This window comes from Pteropus medius, unplaced genomic scaffold, assembly GCF_902729225.1.
Source record: "Pteropus medius unplaced genomic scaffold, Ma_sr-lr_union100, whole genome shotgun sequence".
NCBI classification, from domain to species: Eukaryota; Metazoa; Chordata; class Mammalia; order Chiroptera; family Pteropodidae; genus Pteropus; species Pteropus medius.
The window spans coordinates 188492-203782 of record NW_024348529.1 but is presented as its reverse complement, the minus strand read 5'-3'; the positions used below and the strand labels follow the sequence as shown (position 1 = coordinate 203782).

General features: G+C 55.2%; 1 protein-coding gene across 1 annotated transcript in view; it reads right to left on the bottom strand.

Annotated features, from left to right (window-relative positions):
• PCBP3 (poly(rC) binding protein 3) overlaps positions 1-15291 on the bottom strand; it is a 168592-nt gene that overhangs the window by 60418 nt on the left and 92883 nt on the right. The gene's annotated exons all lie outside the window — the stretch shown is intronic.

The following is a 15291-nucleotide window of genomic DNA, read 5'->3' as shown; positions in this document are numbered from 1 at the left end:
AGGGAGGGCCCGCAGAGGCGACGCAGATGGACCCCGATGACACGCGCGGAGCGAACGACGGGACACAGAAGGCCACACTCCGCTCGATCCCGTGGGCGTGAGGTGTGCCGAGCGGGCAGATCCAGAGACAGGAAGCGGACCCATGGCTCCCGCGGCTGAGGAACAAGGGGGACGGGGTGACGACAACATGTGAGGTTTCTCCCGGGGCGAGGAACGTGTTCTGTCATTAGACAGGGTGATGGTTGCGCACCTTTGTGAATATCCTAGAAACTACTAAAATGTACACTTTAAAAGTATGAACTTTATAGTACGTTAATTATACTCAATTAAAAAAAAGTCATAAATACTCAAAAGTTTAAAAAAAGCAGTGACAGAAACGTCCCCCGAAGCACGGCAGAATAACGTGCTTCTCGCCACCTTGGCGGCACTGCGCTGAAATGACACGGACAGAAAGGCACAGACTCGCAAGCGCGAAGCAGCGGGCAGCAGCGAGAAACACCGCGGGCGGCCGGCGCGAGCCCGGGCAGCGGATGGAGGCGTGGTGACTGACGCGGCCGAGCAGGGGACGCCGCACCTGCGTCCACGGGGAAAGCCGTCAGAACACCACCGGGCTCACGGCCCTCATTCTAGACTGTGGCCACGTGGCTCCAAAGGTCAGAGGCGGCGGTCGGGGCATAAAAGCTAGAGTCATAATTGGAAATCTCTGGAAGGGTGCATCAGGCCCCCAGAAACCCTGCGGTGCTGGTCGCCGTGAGGTAAGTGCTCTGCTCTTCCTGTGGATGACTGGACGTTGCCCTCCGAGAGGGTGACTCACTCGGGGTGCGACAAGCAGCTCTGGAGACAGAGAGCCGAAATTACAACCAGAGGGCTCCATGGGACAAAACGGAGGAGCAGTGGGACCTCGGGGCCCGGCCCCCCAGACGCTCCCAGACTCCGAGACAGGGTTATTTTCCAATAAGTCACATAAAGCAGAAATAACACAGATAGCAGTCTCTAATAACAATGCAATCTTTAACCAAAGGACAATTTACATCATTCTAGAAACATCCAAACATAAATAGCCCTCATATGTCACTAAATCGGTAAGGAACACGAGACCAGAAATCTGTACAGTGAAGTGACAAACAGACACATTCATGCAATGACCCACTTCTTCAGCCATCAGAGACACGCTTCAGGGAGCCAGGGACCCAGCGGCCGTGGGGTCAGATGTGAGTGATCAAAGTCCCTGAGAGCACAGCCGGTGCGGGGGAGGGAGGCGGAGAGGCCGACTGGGGGCCGAGCCCCCTCCTCACCTCGGGCCCCCTGTCGCTGCGCGACCCACTTAGGGACAGCTGAGCTGTGGTTTCTAGCGTCTGGCGAACAGGCCGCCACAACAAATCAGCTTCAAAGGACGAGTCCCCAAGGACGTCACATTCCCTCCTGGGCACAGGCCAGACAAAAGCAGCTCGTTCGGCTGTGAACTCCACACGCGCACGCACACAGGCGGACACGCGCACGCGTGCACGTGGCATCGGCAGCTCGCGCGGTTACCACACTCCATCCTAAGCAGGCCTGGCCTCCACCAGGAGTGGGAGGCCGCAGGCCGTCGGAGGCCAGGCCGGTGGGGGTGGGAGCAGGGGGAGTGAGGGGAGGCTGCAGGGATGGGGCTGGAGTGGAGAGAGGGGGCCATGTGGGCGGGGTGCCGTGGGCCGGTCTAGCTGGGGCAGGTGGAATCTGAGAAAACGGGAGGTGTGACAACTCTGGCATTTTAAGACAAGCGACCTGGTGAGAACACAATGAAGACGTAGACTTTATGACCAACACAAGAAAACGTGCTACTGTGTGCGCGTGAAAGTCTGGGGCTGCCACTTGGAGGCCGCTCGCCCTCGCACAGCTATCAGAGGACAGAACAGCCACGGGCCGGGCCCTGAACAGGCGCAGTTCAGCGAGTGCTGGAGATGGGAAATCAATGGCCTCGGCCTTCCAGCCACTGTGCAATTAAATCAGAAGTCATTAGCAAAGGACAACTTGGTTGATGCCCCTGGACAGAACATCTTTTGAGTGCTTTGTGATAAGAAATGGACGGGAACATAATGAAATTAGAAAATAATTAGGCCACAACAATAATAAAATGATTGCACGCCCAAATCTGAGGCAAGCAGCTGCAACAGAACTCACAGGAAAAGTCACAGCTTTCAAAGCCTGTATCACAAATAACGAAAGGCCAGAAATTAGTGAGTAAAAAATCCAATTAAGAAGGTAGAAAAATAACAGAGAGTATCCACAGAGTGTAGAAAAAAGGTAATAATAAAGAGTAGATCAGACGTTAAGGAACAAGAACCAATTGAGAAAATGAACAAATATAACGTTTAGTTCTTCAAAATTGGTCTACAAATGCAAAACCCGCTGATGACATTGATCAAGGCAAATAATTAAGAAAGAACAGATGACATCAGTAATTGAAGAAAGACAAGGCTTCTGGTTCTGGATACCACAGAGGAGACTCCTTTCTTCCTATTCTTCCTGCTGAGTACAACTAAAATTTCCGGAGGCGCCAGAGAGAGCGTTTATGAACGTGCTTGCAGGTGAGTCCACGATCTTCACAGAGACAGGAGATGACGAAGCACCAACAAACCACCAAGGCAATGAAAACGAAACAGACAATCTCGATATCCCTTCTGCGGTCCTTACAGGAACTGCATCTGTAATAAAAAGCTCCAGAAAAAGAATGTCCAGGCCCGGACGGCTTCACTGGAGGATTTTAGGAGACATTTACAGGCAAGTGACACCGACCTGGACAAACGGTCAGAGAAGACAGGAGGGGCACACTTCCCAGTGCACTCGTGAGGCTCTGATCACGCTGACACCAGAACCAGAGAGAGCGAGTGCAGGAAAAGGCAACTACAGACCAAGCTCTCTCACGGACGGGGACGCGGACTTAAAAAAGTAAAATTTAAATTGACAGAATGAATTCAGCGGTGTGTAAAAGAACCATACGCCACGACCAAGCAGGATTTGTGCAGGTACGAGGCTGGCTGCTCATCAGAAGTCGGTTAATGTAATTCTCCATATCAACACGCTGAGCTACACTGTGCCGGAGGTCGGAGGGTGCATGGGATATTCGACGGCTTTCTCAGTTCCTCTCTGGGACATCACGGCACGTGTGACCAAGCAGTTGCTTTGCCCAATCAGACGTGAGCGAAGATAACATGGGTCACGTCTCTGCCTCGGCAAGCATCCTGAAGATGTCTGGCAGGACTTCAGCTGTCCTCAGACTGACGTGTGACGTCTGCAAGCCACAGAGAGCAGGGACCCACAGGTGGCTACCGCGCAGCCCGGCCATGCTGACTGTTGTGGAAACCGCTGAGGGGACGGGCCCACCATACTGTGACATCGGAGGCTGGGATGACAGCAGCAGCAAAGCAACAATCCCTGCCTGCTGCGCAGAAGGGGACGCTCTTCCGAAAGGAGCGTGCCTTTGTGGAAGACAGGAGACAGGAAAGGGAGTGGCTGGTGGCAGCTCAGAAGGGAGGACCTGACAGAAAAGGCCCGCGGGGTGGATGGGGCAGCGTCCCCACAGCCCGGAGGGCAGCCGCCCGCAAAGCTTTCGATCGCAAGGTCCCTTCCTCTCTTCGAAACCCCTAGGGACGCCAAAGCGCTTTTGTTGACATAGGTTCCCCTGTCTATCCCGACTTACCTGATTGGACACGAAAACTGAGGCGCTTTAAATATTTTATCTGTTTGTTCATTTTAAAATAACAGTGACAAAGCCAGTGCGAGTTAAGGAGAGCAGCGGCGGGGCGGGCGCGGCCCCGGGGCCAGGGCGGCTCGCGGGAAGGCGCCGGCTCCGTGCTCGGCGGGGCGAGGCGCGTGGGGACAACTGGCCACAAACGGAGGTGCAGTTGGAAAAGGGACGGACGTCTCCGTGGCCTTTTCAGATAACTGGGGACGTTTTTCTCTGTCACAGCACCAAAACGCAGCAGTGCGATTTCTTAGAGGCTACCGCACCGTACGTGAAATGCAGGGAGACGCGCGCCTGAACTTTCTGGACTCTGCCACCTCTTCAAAGCCGGCAGCCCGCCTAAGGTGTGCCCACGTCGTCTACGCGGGCGTGGCTCCCACGGCTGGCAGGGCTGGGCGGGCTCCCGTGCGCTGCACCCGACTGCACGGTGTGAAAACGCGCTCGCCAGAGCAGCGGCAGATGTCAATTCTGGAAAATGCTAACTTTTGCTAGGTCATTGGGGACAACGACACCCTCAGCTGTTTCCCCTGAAGCAACGGGCTGATGTTGGTCGTTTCCGAGAAAACGGCTGTCAGATGTCCAGGTCCCACCGGGAGCAGTGCCCGCGCCGAGTGCCAGCTGCACCAGGCGCCTCTGGGTGCCCGCCACGGAGCCCCGTTGCCCACAGCACTGAGGGCTCCAGACCCAATGCGAGGACGACGCGGCCGGGGTGGCACTCAGGCACTGCAGCAGACCCCGTCACCTCCAATGGCGCCCAGTGAGAAGGCAAAGTCACAGCGCAGCGTCACTGTGGAACCGTCCCTGCATCCCCTGAGAGGGTCCACGGCCACACTCTGAGGGCCACCACCGAAGACGGTAAAACTGAGTGCTCCGAGTGACCAACACCTGTTAAACTTCTACTTCATGACAAGGACCTAATTAAGGATGTGGCCAATGTGCCTGCAGTCTACAGCGGCCGTGACGAAGCACCACAGGCTGGTGGCTTCAACAATGAAAGTTCGTTGTCCTCCAGTGTATGGTCTCCCAGAATCTGAGATCCAGGTGTCACAGGGCTGGCTCCTCCCAAGGCCTCTGTCCCTGGGGTACAGACGGCGTCCTCTCCCTGTCCTCACATGTCGCCCTTCTGTGTGTGACTGTGTCCTGATCTCCTCTCATAGGGACACCAGTCACATTGGAATGGGCCCACCCCAGTGACTCATTTAACTTAACCTCTTCTTTAAGAACTACCCCCAAAGACAACCACATCGGGCGGCGGGCTTCGGCCTGTGGATTTTGAGGGTACATAACAGTCCACAGCACCCTCCATCCGATCTGAAACACGGGTGACACCTCCAGTTGGGAAGTAGTGGGAGCTAGGCTGGAGCTTCCCAGGGTTCAGGCTGGAGAGCAGTGAGCCCCAGAGCCCCAGAAAGAACTGGGCTGTGCCTGCCAGCACACAGCACAGGCTGCCATCTGAGGGACAAGGACTCAATTCCGAGGGTCCTGCACTGGCAAAGGGGCCACCGGCGAGAGACGTTGTCAGGGCTGGGACAGAGCTGGGCCCCGGAGCACCCACTGTCCAGGGTACTCGTCACTGGGGCCCCGGAGGAAGTAGGGGCGCAGGGATCTGTGCAACAGAGTGTCCACACCCCAGACACCTGGCCTGGCTCCCTGCCTGGTCTTGTCAACACAGTTTGACTGGTGCCCAGTGGAGCCCGTGGAGCTGGGCAGTTGCTGCACGCCTGGCGGAGCCCACCGGCCTAAGACACTAACTCTCCGGTCTGGCAGAGAAATGCGGGTGCCGCCCCGAAGGACATGTCTCAGGAGGCTCAGAGAGAATGACAGGACGAGGGGCAGGAGGGACCCCCAGGGCCAGAACTGGGGCCCTCCAAGGAAATGCTCCCAGCAGGCTTGCAGATGTGCAGGGTGCCCACACCTCCCGTCCCACACCCACCCCCCCGGCATCGGCAAGGGGTCACCCAGGGGCTGCATGCTGACCCCACCATGTCGGCAGCTACTCGGTCCTTTGGCCTCCAGAGCACAGAGGGCTTCCTGGCAGTGGAATCACTCTGCATGATACTACCGTGGTGGATCTATGTCGTGCACATTTGTCCAAACCCACAGAATGCATGACTCCAAGAGTGACCCTAATGCAAATTATCAACTCTGGGTGACGCTGCCATGTTGGCGGAGGTTCATAGACTGTAACCAAGGCACCTCGGGCAGGGTGGGGGGGCGTGCTGACAGCACGGGGCCATGCCTGGGGGGGCTGGGGACTCCCTAAACCTTCCTGTCACTGTGCTGCGAACCTAAAGCTGCTCTAAGAACTAAACCCCCACTTAGAAAGTCTGCTCTTCCTTACGCCCGTGTCTTCGCCGAGGCTTTCTAGTGTCTCATGTTCCAAGTATGCTTGCAACTGCCGCTGGGACGTTTTTATGAAGGCTTCTTTTGCCCTCCGTGTCCCCTCAGAGTGGGTGCCTGTCACCATCTCCGGGGACATCTGGGTACGCTGACATGGTGCTGGCAACTCTGGATCTCACGTAGGTCTGTGCTTGCTCCGGCTCCTCAGACCCCACCCCAGCGAGGAAAGGTGGGGTGCCGCCTCGCTGCTGCCAGTTAGGGTGGAGCTGGTGTCCCAGAGAACACGTCCCACAGCGCATCTTCATCCAGACTCTGAAGGGACTTGCCCACCTCTACTTCAGAGTCGCCTGGGGTGTCCAGGCTGCTGGGCAACCCCGCCAGGGCCACAGGGCTGAGGGACGCAGGCCTGGCCTTGGGAATTCTCCCAGGCACCAGGGTGACCCCTCTTCAGCTGCCACCTGTGAAGCGTGGGGTTCGCAAACATCGCCCCGGGAGAAACACGTCCTTCCTAAAACAGCTGTGCTCAGACCCGTGGATACAACTGCTACGGGGGCTCCCCGGGGGGTTCGGGCCTCTACCGCTGGCGACGGTCCCCTCTCTTTCAGTGGCTCCTAGGTCCTATGCAGATTTCTTGAGGCCCCTCTCATACACACGGGGTCATCTGTGTTCTTGCAGAAATGGCAGACTGAACGGAAGAGACGGCCATGCAGATGTGAAGTGACGAAGCAGCAGACCAACCTGGGAGCCCGTCCCTGAACCGTCGCTGCTACCTGCGCTCCTCAGGACGCCCCCTCCCGGCCACATGCCCTGAAGCGGGCCGGGCGAGGAGGCGCGCTCACGGCTTGGCTGTGGATGCTGGTCCGTCGGGCGCACGTGGCTGGAAGAGGCAAACCCGAGCCCAGGCCGAACAAGGGGGCTCGCGCCGTGGAGACGGGGCCCGCAGCTCTCCAGGCTGCAGGACACTCGAAGGCGTGTAGCTGGTGAAGAACAGGTGTCATAGTCCCGTTGTCCCTGACAGCCGACGCCACGCTCTGATGCTGGCAGTCACCTCAGCAGGTTCTGGACCACGGAGAGCCGCGCTGACGGGCTCTGGTTTGCGTGTGCAAACGCATGCACATACGTGTGTGGGCACGCAGGTGAGTGTGGCGTGTGCATGTGGTGGCAAAGCGCCTTCAGACAACGAAACCTGTGGAGAAGCCAGATGCCCGGAGACGGTGCACCGAGGGTGCTCCCCGAGACGGGGTCTCCTGGAGAGGGCAAGGGCACGTGGGAACGCACTGGGCGGAACCGCTGAGGGACAGCCCGGCCATGGATGAGAGGGGAGAGGGCAGGTGGAGGGCGAGCCCGAAAAAGTCGGAAGTGGGTCCTAGACACCTACATGGGAGGTGGACCCCTCGGGGCACAAGCAGGGGCTGGATGTTCAGGTGGCACTCGGCGAGCTGGGCCAGACCGTCACCTGGGAGTTGTTGGTCGGGGACCAGGCCCAAGGTCCCAGGACCAAGTGGCTGCAGTGGAGGAGGAGGGCGACGCAGCCAGCGCCCACCAACCAGCCCAGCAAGATGAAGCGAGGAGGAGGGACGTGCTTTCTGAAGGGGGCCCCTGCTTCCAGAAGCATCCAAGCCACCAAGCTAACCTGCACAGCGAGGCATGGCCTGACGCCCTGGAGCATGGGGATCCTGGTCGGAAAAACGTGCTTGTTGGGCAGAGGACAAGTGTGGGGGGATCGTCTTTCCCCTTGGGGCACACTCCGGATACACGCCCCTGTGGGGACTCGCACTCTAGCCTGTCAGCGGCTGCCCCCCAAAACCTCATAAGCATCCTATGTGGGACCACGCTGCTCCCAGATGTGGCCCCCCACCCCCCAAGTGGGGCCCTCTCCAAGGGGAAAGGACGCTGGTCAACGGAACCTCCCAAGCTCAACAAGGACGAGACTACTTCCAACCCAGGTGTCTGGAAGCCTCGGGTCTCCACAGTGACGCCTGAACTGGGGAGAGAGCAGACGCGTGTGGCACAGCTGGCCGCGAGGTGGCAGCAGAGCCCCACGGCCTAACGGCAGTCCCTGTGGAAAAGGGCACATCTTCGCTGCGTGGCTCAGGATGGCGGCTCTCCTTTCTCCCCGGAGGCCCGCAGGTCGGGGCCTCCGTGTTCCTCCCCATGTCCCTCACGCAGGACGAACTTCTCCTCCCTGCCCAGAAGTCACCCGCCCCAGCTACTGACCTGGTGACCCGCTGTCCTGGGCCGCGCTCAAGCATGGCGGCCGCCCTGCCCTGGGGAGCTTCCTGTCCTCGTGTCACATCATGTCACACACCTGCAGCACACCTGCTCCCGTCGCCGCACTCACTGGATGTCAACCTCATTGCCACTGACCACCCAGCCACCGAGCTCACCTGCACTCCCCCACAGCCATAGGTCCCCTGAGTGCTCCCCATGCTGCTGGGAGACAGCTCCACACAGAAATGTCCCCCAGGACTGCAGGCACACCTGGTGACACAGGAACCATTTCTTCTAGCTAGCGGGGGGTTTAAAACCTTTTCTTTAAACACAGCTTTCTGCAAATGCTCCGTATGTGAATCGGTTGAGCCTAAGGGGGACCCAGAGGCCACCTCACAGCCCCAGCACACCTGCAGACATCCCTGCGCTTCCCAGACGTTCTGGAAAGCACTGGGGTGAGAGGAAGAAGTGGGGCTCAACGCCACAGACCAGGGTCAGAGCCCCAGCACCGACCTTCAGCAACTGCGGCCCAGGAGGGCCCCGTCTTATCTGGGAAGCGGTGCCTTCCCGCCGGACGTCCGTGGGGAGAGCCCAGGGAGGCAGCGCCTGGGAACGTGCTCTGAGCAGGACGCGCAGCTGACGTCCGTGCCGCCTCAAAAGAACACACTGCACAAAATGCAAGGAAATGCGAGGAAACACAACGTTTTTAAGCGTCACAGGGACTGCTACTGGCAGGCTCTCTTACTCCCACTGAAAAACTGCTGTCGTGTTTCCCCAAAGAATCTGCCAAAACATCGAAGAGGAAACCTCAAGCAAAATTTAAAATGTACACGGAACTGACTGAAAATGAAAAAGACAGCGTATCAAAATATGCAGAATGCGACTAAAGTCGTCCTGAGAGGGAATTTTGGGGCGAAGAATGGCCTCCAATCTGTAAGCTGAGGTCTCGCCTTAAGAAACCAGGAAAAGGAGAGCAAACCAACCCCAAATCAAACAGGAGGGACGACACAGTAACTGTAAAGGTAGAAATCAATGAAATTACAAACGGAAAAACGGCAGAGAAAATACATGAAACAAGAGGCTGGTTCTTTGAGAAGTTCAATGAAATTTATAAACCTCCAGCAAGAGATGAAGAAGAGAGAAAACACGAATCACCAACATTAAGAATGCCACAAGGGCTCTCACTGCAGACTGCAGAGCCCACACACACTGAGAGGGCGGCGAGGGACCGCCACAGACAGCTCTGCGCGCATAACTGTGACAGCTCGGATGAAACACACCAATGCCTTGAAGACCATGAACGACTACAACTCACCCAGTAGGAGACAGACCGTTGGATAACTGTATACTACTAAAGAAAACCTGGTTTAAAAACCTCCGAAAAAGGAACCCTCGGGCCCAGCTGACTGTACTGAAGATTCTACCAAATATTTAAATAAATTAACACCAATTCTACACAATCTCTTCCAAACAGTAAAAGACAAGGGAACGTCATCTAACTCACTTCAAGAGGCCAATATTACCCTGATAACAAACCCAGACAGAGGATAAAAAGAGAACCATAGAACAATATTCCTCATGAATACAGATGCGAAATTCCCAATAAAATATAAGCAAATACGATGCGGCAATATAGACACACAATTACACACCATGACAACACGGGATTTCCATCAGGGATGCAAGGCTAGTTCAATATTCAAAAGTCCATCGATGTACTCCATCGTAGGAAAGAAGAAAAAGCACATGATTGTATCATTTGGTGTAGGGGAAGCACCTGACAAAACGCAACACCCATTCGTGACGACAACTCTCGGCAAACGAGAAGTAGAGAACTTCCTCAACTGGATAAAGGGCACCTACAAAAACTGACAGTTAACCTCCGACTTCATAGCAAAAGACCGAACATTTCCCCCAAGGTCGGGGGCAAGGTCAGGAGGTCTGTGCTCACCCCGCTTATCCAACATAGCACTGAGGCCCTGGCCAATGCAATAAGGAGAAAAAAGAAAATAAAAGGCACACAGACTGCAAGAGAAGAAACGAAACTGCCCTACGTGGAGATGGCTGGACAGTGCGCACAGAGTCCCGAGGAATCTACAAGCAGTGCCCTAGAAGCAATACGTGTCAGGAGGGTCACAGGATACAAGAGAAACACAACTGTATTTCTATGGACAAGCAACGAACGCATGGAAACAAATTAAAAACACAATACCACTTCCAGTCACTCAAAATGAACTCCTTCGGTGTGAGTCTAACACACACGCGCAGCACTTGCAAGCTGAAAAGCACAGACACTGATGGAGGAAATCAAAGACCTACATAAGTGTAGAGACATCGTCATCCAGGAGGAGGGGAAGAGTCGGCATAGGAAATCTGTCAATTCTTCCCAGAGGTCTGTAAGTTTAATGCATTTCCTACCAAAATCTCAGCAATGATTTTTCTAGAGACCGGATTCCTTTAAAATGTATATAAAAAGGCAAAAAAAAACTAGACTAGGTCAAAGAATTTCGAAAAGACAAAGTGGGAGAAATCGCTTTGTTTTTCAGACTTACTTTGCAGCGACAGCACTCAGGACAGCGTGGGCTTGGTGGGAGGACAGACGCACAGACCAACGGGACAGAAGAGAGCCCAGAGACAGACGGGCCCGCACAGTAGTAGCGGCCAGCTGGTGTGGACCGAGCGCACAGACAACGAAGTGTGAGGAGGACGGTCTGTTCCACAGACGGTGCTCGAGCAACCGACGTCCGAGGGAAATGAATGAATTTTAACCTAGAGCAGAGCTCGTCCCTCACGGGTTAACTGAGGGAAGCCAGGGAGAGCCCTCAGGAGCCAGGGCCTGCTGGGAGTTGTCAGCTGTGACACTGAGCTCGACCACAGCCGTGGGGATGAGCCGTCCTGCCGCCCTCCACCCGAGGCCCGGGAGAGCGAGGGCCTGCGTCCAGGACCGCCTGAGCGCAGAGCCCAGAGACGCGCTGCCGCTTCAAACTGCCACCACGGGCAAGTTCTCAAGGAGCCACAGAGAGCGGGCGGTCCCTTCTCTCCTCCAGGGCTCCTTCCGATGTGTGGGGTCATGCCAGACCTCCCAGCCCAGCTCTGCGCCGTCTGTCCCCGGCCCACCTTCTCCTGTCACGAAGCCTGCTCTCAGCCTGTCGAGACCACTTCCCGCTCACAGGCGGGCTGGGCTCTCTCCTCCTACGACCTGGCACACGCATTCTGCGCCTCACCGGTACCCTGCCCGTTTTCCTCTGCAGCTTCTCCCCAGAAGAGGAATACATTTGTCGGCCTGCCGACACCGGGCTTGATGACGTCTGGCCACTGGGATGCCGGCTGGTGTGACTGGAGCATGGGGTTTTGCTCTGCTGCTTCTGCTAGTCCCTCGAGAAGAACAAGCCCGGGGCAGCACTGGTACAAGGACAGGCCTTAGTGCCTGGCCAAGTCAGCCTGCAAATGCACGACGTCACCGCTGGGAGCCACGGGTATGCAGCAAAACCTGACGGAAACACTTTGCTCAAGCTATCGCCCCATTCCCCGACACCTGTAAATTCCCAGGAGAGAAGAGGCCTGTCCCACCTGTGGATTATCACGGCCAAGCAGCCGGGCTGCTCCTCTAACACCTGCACTCGAGAAGGCGGGAAGGGCTTAGTCCAGCGCCATGTGCCGGGGCGCCGCAGGCACCCAGGCGAGGGTGCGAAACGCCTGTCACGGCAAACGGCCCCGCTCCACGCCAGGCGCTGTTCGTGTGCCTTTTCGTGCTGACTCTTCAAATGAGCAGTTGCTATTATCACCTGAAATCAAGCTGCACAGGTGAAGCAACTTGCCCCAAGGGCGAGTGACGGCTGGGTGAGAGGCTAGTGGTGCCAAGCCAGGAGGCGGGGCAGACCCACCGCAGGCCCCGCCCCCTCCCCCCCATCTCTCTGCTCCCAGAAGCACCCAGGGCTGTTTCCCATCTCTGCACCCTGCTGTTCCCCTTCCCTGCCTGTGCTGCAGAGGGGCACGGAATGGCCCCACTGCCGTCCCAGATATCCGCCGCCGCCGAGGACTAGTCCTCTTAAGTCTCAATCCAGGCATCTGCCAATAAGCAACCGACCAGCTCTTGCTTTTGTAGTGGTAGAAAAAAAAATCTAAACATTATCTCTGAAAGTAGAGAACAGGATGTAGATTAACCATTGAGTTAAAAGAAAAAATGAGAGAAATGAAAACCAGACTGCCACGATTCAATCTACCCTAACAGAAAATCCGCACAGGAAAGCATGCATGAATCAGAAGCAATAATGACAGACAGACAGACAAGGCTGGCTACTTTATACTGACACACGGGCGTGGTTCCCAGAAGAGCGAGCATCAAGACACGCGCAGCCGATGGATGAGGAATCAAAGGAAACGGGACGACGGCATCGCGAGCACGACGTCCCGTCGCGCTTCGAACAGCAGGACACGACGGTCGAAGTGCGTGAGTGCACCGTGTCTTCAGCTCGGCTTCGTGTCACTTCATGCGTCCCTTCCTCTCGTGGGATCTAAGGCAGTTGGGGCTACCGTTCCCACTCCACTGTCCGTCTGCCTACAGAATCACATGCGGTACAACTGTGGCTCCAGGCGGTGCAGTGACCCCTGGCACCTCCCACTCTGCGCCTGGTCACCTGACTTGTTTGGGCAGTGGGACCTTAACGGACAAAGGAGGCTGGACACAGGCCCCAAGGGGTCCTGTCCAGGTGGCTTGCCCTGTGTGCCCCTGTAATCCATGGGAGAGAGCACGCCTGGCCCCTCCGGCCTGGGCCCAAAATGAACACAGGGCAGACTTGAACTGAGGCGCCCTCAGGGTCCCGCCTGGCCAGCGGGCGGGCAGATTCAGACAGCATGCCATTTCACCGGGAAGTTCTTCAGGATCCGCTTAATCTAGGAATACTTTTCATGACCACGGCGCAGTTCTCGCAAGTAACAAAATCAAGAAACGTTCTTTAGTGTCACCTAACACCAGTCTACGGTCAAATCTACAATCGTTTCAATTGCTCTGTATAAAATATGGAAGAAGAAAAACTCACTGCGTGGGGTTATCAGGGGACTGGACGTAGCAGACGCCCAGGCAGTGAACTGGGAAAGTGGTTAATAGAAAAGGTCCAAATAAAGCACAGAGAAGAAAATGGTTAGGAGAAAAACAAGAGGCCTGGAAAAGAGCATAAGATGGGGAGACACTGAAGGGGCTTGCCCAAGTATACACGACAGTTCAAAATAACAGTACTAATGTTGTAACTAAGAATTAACCCAGAGAACCATTCTTTCCCTTAGAATGTATCCCACTGGGGAGACAGTAGAACCGCCGTGTTATAAAGTCACTTGAAGTAGTGTTATCCTATTTGGTTGCATACATTAATATATTTGGTGACACACATTTATATATTTAAACTGATTAATTTCCATCCATTTTCAATATGTAGAAACTGCTTTCTTATTTTTTTCATTTAAATGTTTATTGGTTATCCAAAAACCTCCACGTGACTCCGTTGTCAGTTGTATAAGATTTTCATTCACAAAAATCTTCCCATTCCCAACCCCTTTCGGTTCCTCCCTTCCGCTGTGTCTTTTCGAACACACGAGTGGACCCATCACGCACACACTCTCCTGAGCGTGAACATCTGCCACTCAAGCGCAGAGCAGTACACACGGCCTGCGCCCCGCTGCTGTGCTCACTGTGCTCTGGCGCTCGCCCTGAATGGCACCTAGGGGGCCCTCGATGTCCCTCGGCAGTTGCACAGATCCCGTGTCAGTAAGCCACAGCCTGTGTGGCCTGTGGACAGACGTAGGGGTTGTTTCGCCTCTGCTGACGACATACTGCCGAAACCAGTGTCCTGTGCGTCCCTCGCTTCCTATTTTGCCAGCGAGGCTCCAGGTAGAGTCCTAGAGACAGGGCTGCGAGGTCAAAGGGTAAGTGCAAGTGAAATTTTTCTAGACATCAACCAGTTCCCCTCCCTGAGTACTGTCTTAGTCAGCTCAGGCCACTGCGACAAATGCCAGACATTTACCACCTCTGGTCCTGGAGGCCGGAAGCCCAAGGTCAAGGTGTTGGCATGGCTAGGACCTCCCAAGGCCTCTGTCCTTAGGCAGACACCATCTTCTCCCTGTGTCCTCATGTGGTCATCTCTCTTGTGCATACACATGTCTGCTGTGTGTCCAAATTTCTCATAAAGACCCTGGTCAGACTGGATTAGGGCCCACCGTACTAGCTTCGTTTTAACTTAATTACCTCATTAAAGACACTATCGCCAAATCGTCACATTCTAAGGTGCTGGAGGCCAGGACTTCAACATATGAATTGGGCGAGAGGACACAATTCATCCTAGAATTACACCATTTCTCTACACTCGCCAGCCATGCATGACAGTGTCCATCTCTTTACACGAGCCAATATTCTACCAATATTCTAGCCTTTGTCCCATTTTAGGTACATCTTCCCTAAGTGTCACATAGTTGTTTCAGTTTTCCAAATCGACCTGAGAACCTCTGTTCCGAAATAATTTCCATTCATTATCAGTAGTTAAATAATTAACCGTACATGTCAACTCTTCCTTAGGGTTCTTTGCTGTCTCCTTGGTGAATGTTTTGGATGATATGAGGTGTATCCACACTTCAGGCATAAGAATCCTGAGCTGGGTCCCAGGCGCCTTCTTTGTCATATGCCCGAGCGCCTTGGAAGACGCTCTGTCTCCTAATCCTTACTTCTAATCGGATCTAAAATTGAAACAAGATCATTTTGCCCCATCATCGAGAATCAGGACCAAAAGAACAAATTCAGGATGTACATGTCACTGTGCCGGCTAACACTGCCTCGACCTACGCCCATCAGTCTGGACCCTTAAACCACCACAGTGACTCCTTTGTGACTAAAACTGACCACAGGACTTGTTTATCTGAGAGCCAGAAAGGTCTGGGTGGCTGCAATGTCATCCCGGTTGGTGGTCCCTCAGGAGAAGGTCAGCATTGTTCCTGAAGCCCCCGCCGCCACCTTCGGCAGAGCAGCCAGA